The sequence below is a fragment of the Pezoporus flaviventris genome, unplaced genomic scaffold, assembly GCF_033815535.1.
Source record: "Pezoporus flaviventris isolate CSIRO_AGI_PZ_B2104156 unplaced genomic scaffold, CSIRO_AGI_Pfla_v1 ptg000081l, whole genome shotgun sequence".
Taxonomy (NCBI): Eukaryota; Metazoa; Chordata; class Aves; order Psittaciformes; family Psittacidae; genus Pezoporus; species Pezoporus flaviventris.
In genome coordinates, this window is record NW_026892629.1 from 2,496,115 (window position 1) to 2,510,364 (window position 14,250).

The window sequence follows — 14,250 nt, forward strand, 5'->3', positions numbered from 1 at the left end:
CTTGAACTCTAATACTGAGACTTTTTCCCTATCAGCAGGGGATTTCTGCCTTTCTTAGCCTACCATCCTACAAGGAGATAATCTTTTAATCATTCATTCCTTTGAATTTGCATCAGGCATATTCCTACTCAGCAGTAAAGATTCTTAGGATCCCAAATATTGGAGAGATACTCACCTGCAACATGAAAGAATATTGTCTAAAAACCATGCCTTGTTCCTGAGCCAGGGAAGATTTGTATGCTGTGGAAAACAATTCCATCCCTGACTTTCCCCCCGCAAAAAAACTACATAGACTGTGAAGGAAAGAGATACCAAAGAAAGTGAAGGACATTGTTATTTTCCACAGGGAAAAGAATGTCTAAATATTTCTTAGCATGTTCCTTAATAAGTACAAGTAGCTGAGTGTCTCTTTCACATTTTTTTAAGGCAGCTGCATGGCTTCACAGAATTGTAAAAGTCATGACCAGGTTAAATGACCTAAGATGATATGCTCATTTTTCCATTCCTCTCCTGTTAATGATTGTTCTCTGAGCAATGTCTTTGCAGTGCTTTTTCTCAGTTCTGTTTAAGGGAGTCAGACAGTAGGGGTTCCCATTGTTTTCTCAGGAGGTTATTCCAGAGCCAAGAAATTCTCCCTAGATGTAATCAGTAGATTTTTCATAATACTATTGTATTTTTTGCAGGTCATTGTTAATTTTACTCATGCTGAAATCGTATCTTTGTGGTGTTTGCACTCTCAAAATCTTTACAAGTGTATACACCTGTATATATATATATATTTGTGCGTGTGTCTGTTCCCCAGTTATGTCTTGGTCTTAAATGAGATCTATATCAGTTGGATCCTGTGCCTGTCTAGAGTTATCTAGGTTCAAAACTGGTTCAAAAATAGTGATCCACTAATTCAAAATGTTCCTTCAAAAATCAAATTTTCCTTGCTGTATTTTTTTTTTACCAGTTTTCTTTTAACTCTTTCCCAATTGCCTTTTTTCCCCCCCTGCATTTTCTATAAATTAAATGTAACTTTGTAGGTTTAAAATATGTATTTTGTTGTTTGGGAACAGATGTTAATGTACCAGTTCCTCCCAGAGAGGTGAAGTTTCTCAGGTACTTAGAGCTAAGAATACACAGAATGAAACTTTCTTATCTCACAGATAAGCACCATACTTTTTAAGGTGCTCCAGAAGAATCATTCACATTTTTAACTTGTACAGCTCACAGGCAAAATATAGAAAACTTATTCATATTCATATCAAAACTGAGACAATTTCTGCCTTCATTAACAGGTGTAGTGCGTACTGTGACCAACAAGCCACAAAAGCCTTGCTGCTGATATGATTTGGTTTGCAGTACAAAAGAAATGCATTTCTATTTGTTTAATTTGACTGTGAGAAAGCAATCCTGTAGAAGCACATACTTACCGAGCTAAAATGTGACTATAAAAACCATTCCTCTGTTGTTAAATCTTAGTGCCTCACTAGTATTCCATTCCCATTGTGAATGTGATGAATGTCTAAAAAACCCCAAGTTAATTTCTGCTGAAACTTCATTGAGTCAAAATGCACTATAGATTTTTTTCAGAGCACCGTACAAAAGAGTTGTCAGACTACAGCACTTAGAATTGCTGGATGTTACAAGTACCTAATGAGTATGGTATGCTAAAAGCACCTCGGTTCCATTACACTTGCGATAGTACTTGAAGTCGTTTCCATCTGGCTGTCTCTCAAGCATTTGCTGTTGTCCCTTTCTGAACTACAGCTAAACAAAAAATAAGAAAGGCTCTTTTCCACACTGCATTCCACATTTCTCAGATCAGATTTTCTTTTTCTGAATCCAGATAATTCATTAGTCTGGAAAGCAAAATGAAAGATTAAAAAAAAGAAAAAATAAAGGGAGCTTTTCAAGATGATGTAACTTGGGTTGCAGAGTAGATCAGGACAGGAGTCCTAGCCAGTGTGCAGAGGAAATTGTGTGGCTTTCTCATGCAAGGTAGGGGAGGAAGAAGTGAGGGAGCTGTACATTACAGATATCTTGACATAGGTGCTACCTAAGGGGGTCAAATCGTAAAATCACTGGTACTACTTATTACACCCTCTGTGCAAGTGGAGAAAAGATCTTACAGACCAAAAAGGCACAGCCAGGGGAGAGCCAGTGCTGCATGATTCCAGCTTTGTGGCATATTTTGCCTTATACCTACTTCGAAACCATAGTTGGAAAATGAACTTTGCCTTTTCTCAGTAACACAGTACTTCAGATATCTTGAGGTTGAGCTAAGAAAAATAATCGTTTACTGCAATTGATGGAATCTTTTGCCAAATAATTGGATCAGGTTGGGAGCTTATAAATATGAAATTTCCTTCATGAGGTTTTTTCATAGGGATGTCACCAAAAACTATTTTTAAAAAAAAACTAGTTAAGTTTAAATAAATGATGCCAGCCACCTCTTACAGCAATTGGAAAGAAATCAGCACTTACAAAAGGTAATTCCCCTTGTCCTCCCTATAGCCACCTAACAGGGGTGGCTTGGCCTTTCTATCTGTGTGTAAGGGTAAGGTATTTGCAGAGTCTTTCTTCCTGCATTTGCCAACACAATTTCTTAAACCAACAGGTACCTCATATGCCATGGGAAGGGGAGCTGTGAGGAAGAGTTAATGGGAGTAGGCAGTGGGCAGTCAGAACATCTGTATACTCATGTTCCTTTCCGCACTGAAGAAATGCAGTTTTAAATATAAATACATAGATAAATTTGAATTTAAGTAGAGCCCCTTTACTATGCTTATCTGGCTTCTGGCAAACTGCTTGACTAAGCAGTAGAGCCTATTAAAAATATAATTGCCTGAAACAACTGGTTTTTAAGTTTCTAAAAGCCTGCTTAAAAGACTCCTATGCCTTCCTAAGCAAGTATGGCTGTTCAAGGATGGCTGTTAGTATGTGAACAGCTTCTCAGTCTCCAAAAGAAAATGTTGCATGACCCGCTGTACCAGACAGAAGGTGAGGGTTTTCTGTTTGCTCGTTTGAGGAGGCAAGTACTTCTGAATACTGCAGAAGGCTTGTATATAGATTTGAGCTGTGCAACAGGAGCTCAGACATATTGTCAATGATGTTAAACTGAGTGTTATATATACATATATACATACATATATATAACTGCCAACGAATTGCTACATACATAGGTAGAAATTTTAGTTACTCCTCCAAAGAAACAAAATACCTCCATTTGGTGACAGGGATTACCATCATGCTATTGCTCAGGAGAAAAGCATGAATATCATTCACAGATGAAGTGTCTCCTTCATGGGAGCTCTGTGAGGATAACAGGGAGAAGACAGCACTGGAGGATTTGGCACTAGACCCACATTCAATGTGCTCCCTACCCACAGGGATGCAACATTAGCCTGAATTGTTTGTGTTGGGCCAGATATCATATCTGAAACTCATGGTTTACAAATACTTGGATCTGTTTTCAAACTAACTCTACATATTCTAATAACATTGATAGTAAAAGATACTCATCAGGCACACAGTAATAATGCTACTTTACACAGCAATATCTTTTAGGAAGTAGTTTTCTACAAAGAATTGGGAAAAAGTAACTAATTCCCGCAGAAGGCTCTAATCCAGTAACTATGAAGTCAGTAGCCATTTATGCCTAGATAAGATTCTAGCATCCAAACTGTGAGGCTACCAAAATCCCAAGAGATATCCGTATGCCAGATGAATCACATGTCTCTATCATTCAGGAATGGAAAGAGCCAGTAATGACTGCATTCAAACAGTAAATCCAAAACAAGCTTTCCAAGCTTCTGCACCCAGAGCAGTGCCAGTGACAGCAGACAATATACTTGGCCTTCGGAGTTTGGGCGCGCGTGCATCTGCGTGCAGTCATCCTCTTCTATTTCAAGCAACAGGTTTATACTATTGTCTTGCACACAAATCCAGAGCTAAGTGAGCTGAGGGGAGCTGCAGACCAAGTTATTTACACAGTATCCACAGTCTATTTATTGAGGTGTAATGGTTTTTAAATCCTCTAGTGAGGAGTACACTGTGTTCTTTGCTTTCTAAACACGCTGGGAAGCACACTGCATGTGTTGTCTTAGCAGGTTTTGGTGATGTGAGTTTCGTGCCATCCTGCTGCAGGTGAGTAACATGTAAGGCTCTTTTAGTGTAGTCCAGGCATGCAGTGGTAAACACAGACTTGAAATCCTGGAGCAGGCAGGGATGCAGAGAAGCTGGCATTACTGGGACATTATACTAATGAGAGAAATCTGTTGTAGTTTCATAACCTAAATAGATACGCAGAGATTTACTATGGAAATCTCACCTGATTCATTGATGTTATCTATCCTGTTACATATGGTTGATAAGAGAAATACTCATAAATGCTTTGATATCATTTCACATAAATTGCTCCTATCTCTATATCTTCACAGGGTATACAAAAATGGAAAATGAGAACATGAAGGGAATACAAAAAGGGAAAATGAGTGCCTCATCTGCTCTTAAGCTCTGATAGCTAAAAAGAAAGATAATTTTGTCATGAAGTTCAATGAAGCAAAGATGTCTTCTCTGAATATGAAATCTTTCTAATCACAGCTTTTTCCTATGATAAAAATACATTGTATTCTGTTAATGAACATCAGTTGCAACTTCATACAGTTACCTATTTTAATATGCTAGGGGACTGGCAAAAGCTTTTATTTTGGAAGTTTCTTTTTATAATCAAATTGCGTATGAAGACCTGATTCACCAAAGTTTACCTACATGGTTTTCAAAAGGACCAAACTCACAAATAACTATTGTGGTGTTGGGTGCTGCAGAACAAGTGTCAAGAGTGGTCCTCTTTAATAAGCAAACCTCTTCATCACTCGTACATAGGGGCCTCTAAACATCATTAAAAAACTTTAAAAGGGATTGTTTACGAAAACATCAGGAAGTTGAATAAGGTCAGGAAAAGCTGTGACGAAAGTGAACTCAGCAGGGATATTATTAACCAATCCAGACAACGTGCTGGTGATACAAAGTAAATACCATCGTCAGGTAAACCATCCTTCCCCAAACGTCTTTGGTCAACACCTGAGCTCAATTCAAACTTTACTGGAGGTCCAAGAGAATCATTACATTCTTCTTAGGCTTTTTCCTGTTTGTCCGCACCTGCCCTCCTCAGTTTTAGCCTGAATTAAGTCACTTAGTCTTAGAAGTCATAGTGGAAATTGCAGAACATCAGAATGACACCATTGCTGTTGCAGAGTACTACCTGATTTTCCAAACCTAGAGTCCAACAGCAACTTTACCCAATCTGGCCCTTTAAACAAGATCAGTTCTCATACACAAGTTCTCAAGTCAAGCAAACTGGCATCAAGAGCAAAGCAAGGCAGGGATGAGAGGCTTTGAACTGCTCCTAGGCTAAAGAAGAGGCTCTTTGCTGGTGCTGAGGCTGCCTGCAGCTCATGCTGATACAAGAAGGTGTTTGTACCAAGGGGAGAGTAGCTGAAGATGTAGGCTGGGAAAATAACCCACAAGAGGAAACATGAGCTAGGTGAAGTTTAGGGGGAAGAGATCATATTGCAACCAGCTTTAGCTCACTTTAATTCAGACTGCAAAGATCTAGCTCCTCCTGAATTTCAGCGGTGCTTAAGGAGTGAAAAGGCTGACAGCACATATCATCTATAGAGGAGAATCACAAACTACTTTCATTCTTGGTGCTCCACTGTCATTTGTGACTCTGAGTGCTCTAGAGACAGGTATTTGAGCTCACCTGAAAGAGCCTTGGATGTCTGACTGCAGGTTCATTCTTCCAGGTGTGCTTCTGATAAGCCTTTGTCACAAGAAGTCTGTGGCTAGACGCCCCAAATCAGCCAGCCTTGAGGAAGAGCTAGACAGCACTTCGTATTTCCTGTTGTTTCACAGCCAGGTTTAGACAGTCTCAGGTATGAAAGCTTCATTTGCTCCAAGACTTACCCAAGCATAGGACAATAGAGGGCTGACACTCATTTCTAGTGCAGGCATCATCACAGGGGCCCTTTCAAAGCCTCTGAAGTCACTGTGACCACCTAATTCATGTCCCACAAGGATTTCAGTGGTTCGTGGGTTTGGTCTTTGATCAGTTTGCTGTAGAGCGGCCTAAGGAAAATGGGATTAACAAGGAGTCCTCAGCACTCTTCTAAACCTGCTTCTGTTGAAAGCAATGCCAGCAACACATGAAGAACTTCAGGGCCATTTTGAAAGTCCTTCTTCAATCCCACTTTTTCAATGACAGGATAAGGTATTTTTCTTTCTAAAACTTGAATTTTCCATGCTGCTTTGTGAATGGTGAAAAATATTGAGAGGGTTTTTTAGCTCAAACTTTTGGGACAGTTTTAAGCTAGTTACTTAAAAGTAGTTAGTTTTATACTCTCTTTCCTCACTGAGAGGGGAAAGAAAAGTTAACAACTGAAAAATGCACCTAATGATACTGTGAAAAACATGCAGAGATTGAAAAGTCCAGGTTCATATGCAACTCTAAGGAGCATCACTTCAGTATATTTTTATTTCTTTAATGAGCTCATTTTTCAGTGACTTTTCTTACCTGATATTCCTGGAGGGCCCTTGACATTCCTCGCATTTTTTTCCTTTTTGCTTTCAGCTGCTTCGTAGTCCCCGTTCTACTTCAATCTCTCATTAAGATACTAAGCTGAGTGGCAGACTTTAATTAGGTGACATTTGTTGCTAAGGAGACATACTTATATAAACTAAATAAGAAGAGGTTACTTTAAAACCCAAATGCACTATAAAATGTAGATTTATGTGTAGGAGGGTGCAATAGTTTTTATCAGAGTGGTCATTAGCATATTTCTCATTTGCTATGTTGGAAAGAAACTTGCAATAACATTCATTTTTTGCTGCCTAACATAGTTCCAGTCTTGCCAGTCTGCCATGCTAATTAAAACTTTTTCACAAGTGTGCAGTTAAAGTTGGCAGTGCCTGGCAAGCCCTTTGATTTAAATCCTCTTGGAGTCAATGCTGTGTTGTTATAAGAAGACCTATGTTTTTAGCATGCTTATTTTGGCATTTTGCAGCCCTAATTCTAGTAATGATAATAACTAAAAAAGTTGCTAGCTTTACCTTGAAAAAAAAAAAAAGAAAAAGAAATGGTTCATTTTCAGGGTACCCAGCTGGGTTAGGTCTTGTCTGAATTCCCTCACTGGTAGAAAGAGTAAAAGATGGAGGACACGTATCATTAATTATGGGAACATGCATGAAAGATTAAGACTGCAGTAAGGTTAAGACATCATAGCTGGTTTCACATGTGAACAGCAGCATCCATGGGGATATTCATGTGTTTCAATTTGAGCCATTTGGAACCTTCTTGAGTCAAAAAAAAAAAAAAATTGGATAAAATGTCCAAAGACTGGGGGCAAAGTTTGATAGATATTAAAACAAGTATAAAAAAATAATATAGTCAATTAATATATAGCTGGGCAGTTATAGACAGTTCTTGTAGAGATTAATGGATATTAATATACCAAATTCCAGAGACTTCTGAACGTCCCTTACCTTTTCTTAGTGAAATGGAACCTTATGCATTTTAGAATAGTACCTCTGGTACAATCTTGGTTCAATTTCTGTAGGTGAAAGTCCTATAAATCCTTGAAGATCTTTCCATAAGAACAAGAAGATTAAAAAAATGTTGTTTAGAAGTAAGTGAAAATTAAATTAAATTTTCATTCACATAAGAGAAAAATAACTTGATATCTCAAATTAGCATCATCAAGAAAGGAAATAAACTCTCGGTTTGTGTAGTAGTAGTGATAAGGGAGATCACTACAGCCATCTTAACTGCAGTTGTTTGTCTTTGACCTTGCCTTTTTCCTGGACAACATGCTTTTTCCAGTCTGGACAAAAATTGATGGCAACAAGACAAGAGAAAGAATGGAACTCTTCCAGTCCAAGTTACAAGGGCCCTAAAGAGCTATTGCTGCTTTTGAACTAGTCCAGCAAAGCGTTTTGGGTTAGGTGCACATTTAGGATAGTGAAATTTATATGACACACTAAAATTTTGTTCTTTGTTACCATGACAACTACATGGTCAACCATTGTTTAATTATTCAGTGCAAAATACATAATACTCAGTTCAGAAACACCCTTGAGAGTCTTAATGACAGTCAGAATATACTTAATAATAACTTCTTAACTGTTATGCTGATCTAGGTAAGAATCCTAGCCATCTCATGTACGTTTTTCCATTTGACTTCAGTCTGAATAAGCCTATCTATGACTGGGCTCTCTCTGTCACCATTGGTGCCCTTTACTGCATTATTTCAGCAAAACAGGATATTGTCCAAGAGAAAAATGGATTTTCCTTTCTTTTAGCTAAGCTTCGCAACAGCCATTTAGCATCAGGATTTTTAATCTTGAAATCTAGGAAATGGGAGTAGAGGTTTATCCAACAAGAGGAGGGAAATGAACCTGGTTTCCCATATCCTGGCAAGTGCCTGAGTAAACTGCTCATGCAGAAGAAGACAGGGGTAAAGAGTTCATTTACTCTTATAGCATATTAATTAACTGTTTTGTAGTAAATTTGAAATGTCAAGGAGCTCTGGTAAAATGAACATAGAAAGAACAAAAGGATTTTACTTTCATAATGCTGAATTAAGGCAGCTCTAGGAAGAATGCATGCAGATAATACTGTCTGCAGATTCCCCTCAAATATTGCGCTGTGTATATTTTTGTTTGAAAAACTTTGCAGAAATAATTACAATGTTAAACCAAAACCAATGTAAATGAAGTAAATGGGGACAACTAATAATAATGAACAAACTATAAGACTCAAAAAAAAAAGACTTATTGTAGCTGGTGTTTGCACAGCATCAAAAAAAAAAAAAACGAGAGCTCTGACTGATAGAAGGTGCTTCAAACACATCAATAAAGAATTTAAGCACATTTTAATGCTTTCCTGAATCAGAATTTTTGTCCAGCATATCTTAGTGCTGTTGTCTTTGCTAGAATTTCTAGTATTTATTAGAGCAATGTTAAGTGGTGCTCATTTTTCCAAGATGATGAGACAGGTAAATTGCTCTCACTTCTGTTTTTGTTTCCCTAACAAAGATGACTTCAGTGGAAATTTCAAGATGTATTTCTTCTAATCTTTTAGATTAAAAAGTATATGGAGAGTTTCAATCTCTCTAGTTATCTGTTTATGTCTGTACATACCTATTTTACTATTTATATGCACAATTACATCTTAAAAAACACAGGCAAAAACCAAAGATAATTTATTAATTTAATTTAATGACACAATAACATGCCTGACCATGACTTTAGTCTAATTTAATTTAAAACGAACGTAGAAAAATATTTAACTTTGAATAAAAGTCAGGGTTTGACCCCACCCTTCCTCCCACATCCCAACCCACCAGCCCAAGAGAGAGCCTAAAATAATAACAGCCATTCTGCAGTATGGCCTCAAGGTCAACAGATTCAAGTTCTGTTCAATCAAATACAAATTTGATCTTAAAAGCTCCTGACTGAAACAGTACTCCTCTGTTTAAAATTCAGTTTTGCATTCAAGTGCCTAAGCGGATCTTCATGTTGTGGTTACATGCAAAAGGGGAGGTTACAGACAGCCAGTGCTACTCTAGTTTTCTTAGTGGGAAATATGAGTATGTGCAGAGTCATTATTCTTCACTAGCAGATGTGTTGACTCTACTGACTTCATTTAGACAATTCCTGATGTATTATGACATCAGGAAGGTCAGTACTAAACTCAGGAAGCCACAGAGGCAGAAATTTGGTCGAGTTCTTTTCCAGCACCACAACAAAAGTTAGCATTTTTTTTTAGAGGTGTGTCTCAGCTAGATATCCATGCCTAGGGTACATCACAAAAAATATTTACTGTATGGCCTGCTTTTCCTTCTGTCCCTCTCTCTACACGCAACTATGCAAAGGCGAATCTGCCAAACATGTTTCTAGAGACTACTTTGCAGCTGCTACTGTGTTATGCACCCCTCTTCCATTAGCATTGTTATAAGGAGATGGCCATGGTACTATTTACTCCTTTTGAGACTTTTTTAAAAATTTGCTTTTAACTTCTAACTTCAGGACCAAAAGCTTCTGAGGGCCCAGTTACCAGTGGAATTTAGGTGCTGAATCAGACCTTAAGCATTCTTGAAGATGAGTATGGGCATGGCTAAACAATTTTGTTTGGGTGCCAGGACTCCTCTGAAGATTGCAGTTGAGAGTTGACCACAGCTAGATTGCTTCCAGGCCTGTCACTGACTCCCTTTGTGTGAGTGCCAGTATCTGTCTGTTGAATGCAGGGCAGGAAAGCCGTATAAACATACAGCTCATCTTTCAGTTCTTCCCTTGGATTCAGGGGAAGCCTGGAGATTTATTTATCTGCAATGCTGACATTCCTTTTTCCTTCTTATGATGAGGTCAGGAGAGAATTGCCACCCACTCTGAAACATAATATGGTAAACCTCAAAGCAGTGACACGGGAAAGAATAGCAGGGTTTATTTTCCCACAGAGAAAGAGATGGATTAAGTTGTCAGAGAAAGTCTTGTGATTGTGACTCTTCCAATCTTTTGATATGATTGGGTGAAAATTATGTCCACAATTTGTCCTTACTTCCATTAAAGAACAGTCACTGAAGGTGTTAATAGTACTTTGCTGCAAAAAGGTACAAACCACTGGCAATGGCATGGTTCTGCTTGGCTGCAGCTCCTAAAGGCAGCTTCCTTAATGTAATGTCTGGTTCTTCACCCTTTCAAGCCCATTTGCAGTCAATGCGTTTAAGTACCACTAAGACACACGTATTTTGTGTGACATGGTGCGAGTACATAGGGACTGGAACACACACTTAGGATCAATTTGGATAGGATAAAAGCACAAGAAGAAAGTTTCCCAGGGAGTACTGCCCTTTGCTCAGATGGTGTGTTTAGTTGTGTGCTGTCATGCATTTTCAAGTTGTCTCTTCTAACCTGAAACACCCTATGATCCAATGAACTTGATGCCTAGCTCACACACAAGTGCAGGTATCCACAAAGCAGACCTTCCTCCTCCCTGTCCAAAGGGGCATGCAAAGAACATACCTAATGCAGTACGATACTGCCACAAAAAGCAATGAAAATAAACATTTTCTGTTGAAAGATTGACACAGCACGCAGCAGGTCCCTTCTGGCAATCTGCTGGTTGCTTGCTGATGATGCTGACGAAGACAGTTCCTGTGTGGAATGGTACTTGTCCTCAATGCTGAGTAACAACTGCCACACAATCCACGGGGAACTTGGATGTTTAAAAGCAAGGTATTACAATGCTCATTGCTGTAGTCTCCAAATAGTTGTTTTTTTTTTTTCTAGTTTTGCTTTGGGTTGGGTTGGTTTTTTTTCATGTTATTTGTCCTTTGGGTTGTTTGAAACAAAGGCTGAGATCTTGAAGATAAACTGGTGCCTGTTTTGTGTCTTTCCAGAAGCTGTTCTCTTAGGTGCAGAACACTGTCCTATTGGAACTGCAAAGGAAGCTCTGAATGTTATTGCAAAATCTGGCCATCAGATCCCTAAAGCAAAAGAGGAACGGCATAAGTATAAATTCTGTAGTTAACTACAGGTCTCCAGATCATACAACTCCTGTTTCCTTGCCTTGTAATTGAATTTCAAAAAGTAATAAATGTTAAAAACACCAAGGAAAATAATCAGGCCATGAAATACAAGTCTGGTGGACTAAGGTAGCCAGATCTAGTTCCCACCCTTGTTAAAAACAATAGGAAATCCATTTCAGACATGAAAATAAACTTCTGCAGAAGAAGTCTGATTTGAAGCCAGAATGAAATATGGTCTCTTCACACAGGTTTGTGTTTGTCAAGTTGCTATTTAAGCAAGGTCTTTTAAGCAGCAGAAAAAGAACTAAAAGTGCTGAAATAAAGAACAATCCATCCAGGGTAGGAAAATAATTTTGCCCACACTAATATCTGAAAATGGAGTAGAGCTTTATTACCTTTGCTTGCTCGACAGCCACTTTGGATTTTTTAGCCTGTATGCCTGTGCCAGACTGAAGCTCTATTTTGACAATATGAAATGTCTGTGGCAACACTGATCCAGGGTACTTCCTTCCACTGACAGACAACTATAAAGTTTTAGAGGCCAAATGTCTTCATATACAATGATAAATGTGAAGAAAGGATAAGCTGATCAAAACTTACGCTTCTTTTGTACTGCTCAGAACATTCTTAAAGTGCCTCCACCATTTCTGGAAGATTATTCCTATGTTTGGCATTGCAAGGGAGTATTGTGTACTGTAGGGATAGGACAAGGGGTAACGGGTTCAAATTTAAACAGGGGAAGTTTAGATTGGATATAAGGAAGAAATTATTTCCTGTTAGGGTGGTGAGGCACTGGAATGGGCTGCCCAGGGAGGTTGTGAATGCTCCATCCCTGGCAGTGCTCAAGACCAGGTTGGACGAGGCCTTGGGTGACGTGGTTTAGTGTGAGGTGTCCCTGCCCATGGCAGGGGGGTTAGAACTAGAAGATCTTAAGGTCCTTTCCAACCCTAACTATTCTATGATTCTATGATTCTATGATTCTGTGATTGTGTATGGACAGAGGGTGACTATGTATTCTACTGATCCTGGAGACAAAAGAATAATCTGTCCCTTTTCATCAAGAAAATAAGGATGGTAGTACAAAAGCCTCAGGAAAATAATCAAGATATAAAAACATGTCTATGTCAACTTGGCAGTGAGACACTGGCCCACAGTCAAACACAAAGCCATAGACTAAATAAAGATTTCTTACCCATAGAACGAAGTGCAGACTTCTTCAACTACCTGTCGTGGTTTAAACAAAGTCAGCCATAAATCAAGCAGTTGCTCTCTCACTCCCCTCCTTTTTGCCCTCCCCCTGCTCCTGGGGGGATGGGAAGGAGAATCAAAAGAATACAACTCCCACAGGTTGAGATAAGAACAGTTTAGTAACTAAGGTATAACACAAATCACTACTGCTACCACCAATAATAATAATGATAAAGGAAATAACAAGGGAAGAGAATGCATCACCTCACCACCAGCCAACCGATAACTTGCCCCACCCCGCCTGACTGAGCACTGACTGATACCTCCTCCAACCACGCAGTGAACTAGCCCTTCCGGCTAACTCCCAGTTACATCCCGGGCATGACATGCTGTGGTATGGAATACCTCTTTGGTCAGTTTGGGTCGGGTGTCCTGTCTCTGCTTCCTCCCGGCTTCCCCTCCTCCCTGGCAGAGCATGAGGCTCACAAAGTCCTTGGGCAGACCAAACATTTGAGCAGTAACTAAAAACATCAGTGCTATCAGCACCGTTCCCAGGCCAAAAGTCAAAAACACAGCGCTGCACCAGCTACTAAGAAGGAGAGAAAAATGACTGCTACTCTGAACACAGGACACTATCACACTATTTACTTTTCAATACTTTGATTAGTGCATTACTGTTTTCACATGCTTGATTTCTTAAGCAATTACCGCTACAGAGAAATGGGAAAGATATTGCCAGAGGGAGAAGGTTATTTTATAGGAAGGCTGGATTCTCTTTGACACCTTGCAAAAAATTCTGATTGTGTTGTACCATGAAGGAAAAATTCCAGGTGCACCAGATTTTTGAAGAATATACCAAATGGTTGACTATTCTGCTGGACACTTCAAACAATACTGTTAAAGACAAAATTAAAATTGACAGTGGTTCTCCAGAGATTTACTGCAGCGTGGAAAAGTACCCAAAACAGGGAATACTTTTCTTGCAACCTGCAAGTTAGCACAACTGAATATTTTGTGAAATCAGATTTCATTGTGCAGTGAAAGCATGGCCTCTCTTGGAAAGACCCCACAAAAAGAATCAGATGTCACGCATGACCAATTTTAATTTCCTTACTCAATGAAGAAAACCTCTATGTTATGTCCATAGATTCTCATCTTTTTGAGGCAGCTTATCTTGTCATTGCTTCCTTCTCCATCTATACAGGCATGGGTTCATATATGAGCTGGCTTCAATAATCCACAAGGTTACTGAATATAAGGTGAAATAGTTATTAAAAATATCTTCTTATTTAACCCTATTTTACAAAAGTATATCCTTACTCATAAATTCAATTACAGGAATACGAATATTCAAAAATAACAAGAAAATGGTGTGAAGGAAGCACAGCAATTCTCTCCCACAGACTTCTTTACCATATCCATATCTGAGTACAGCCTGGTTAGAAATTCTTTGCGAAACTGAATTGTCAGCAGAAGAGCCACCAAAGCA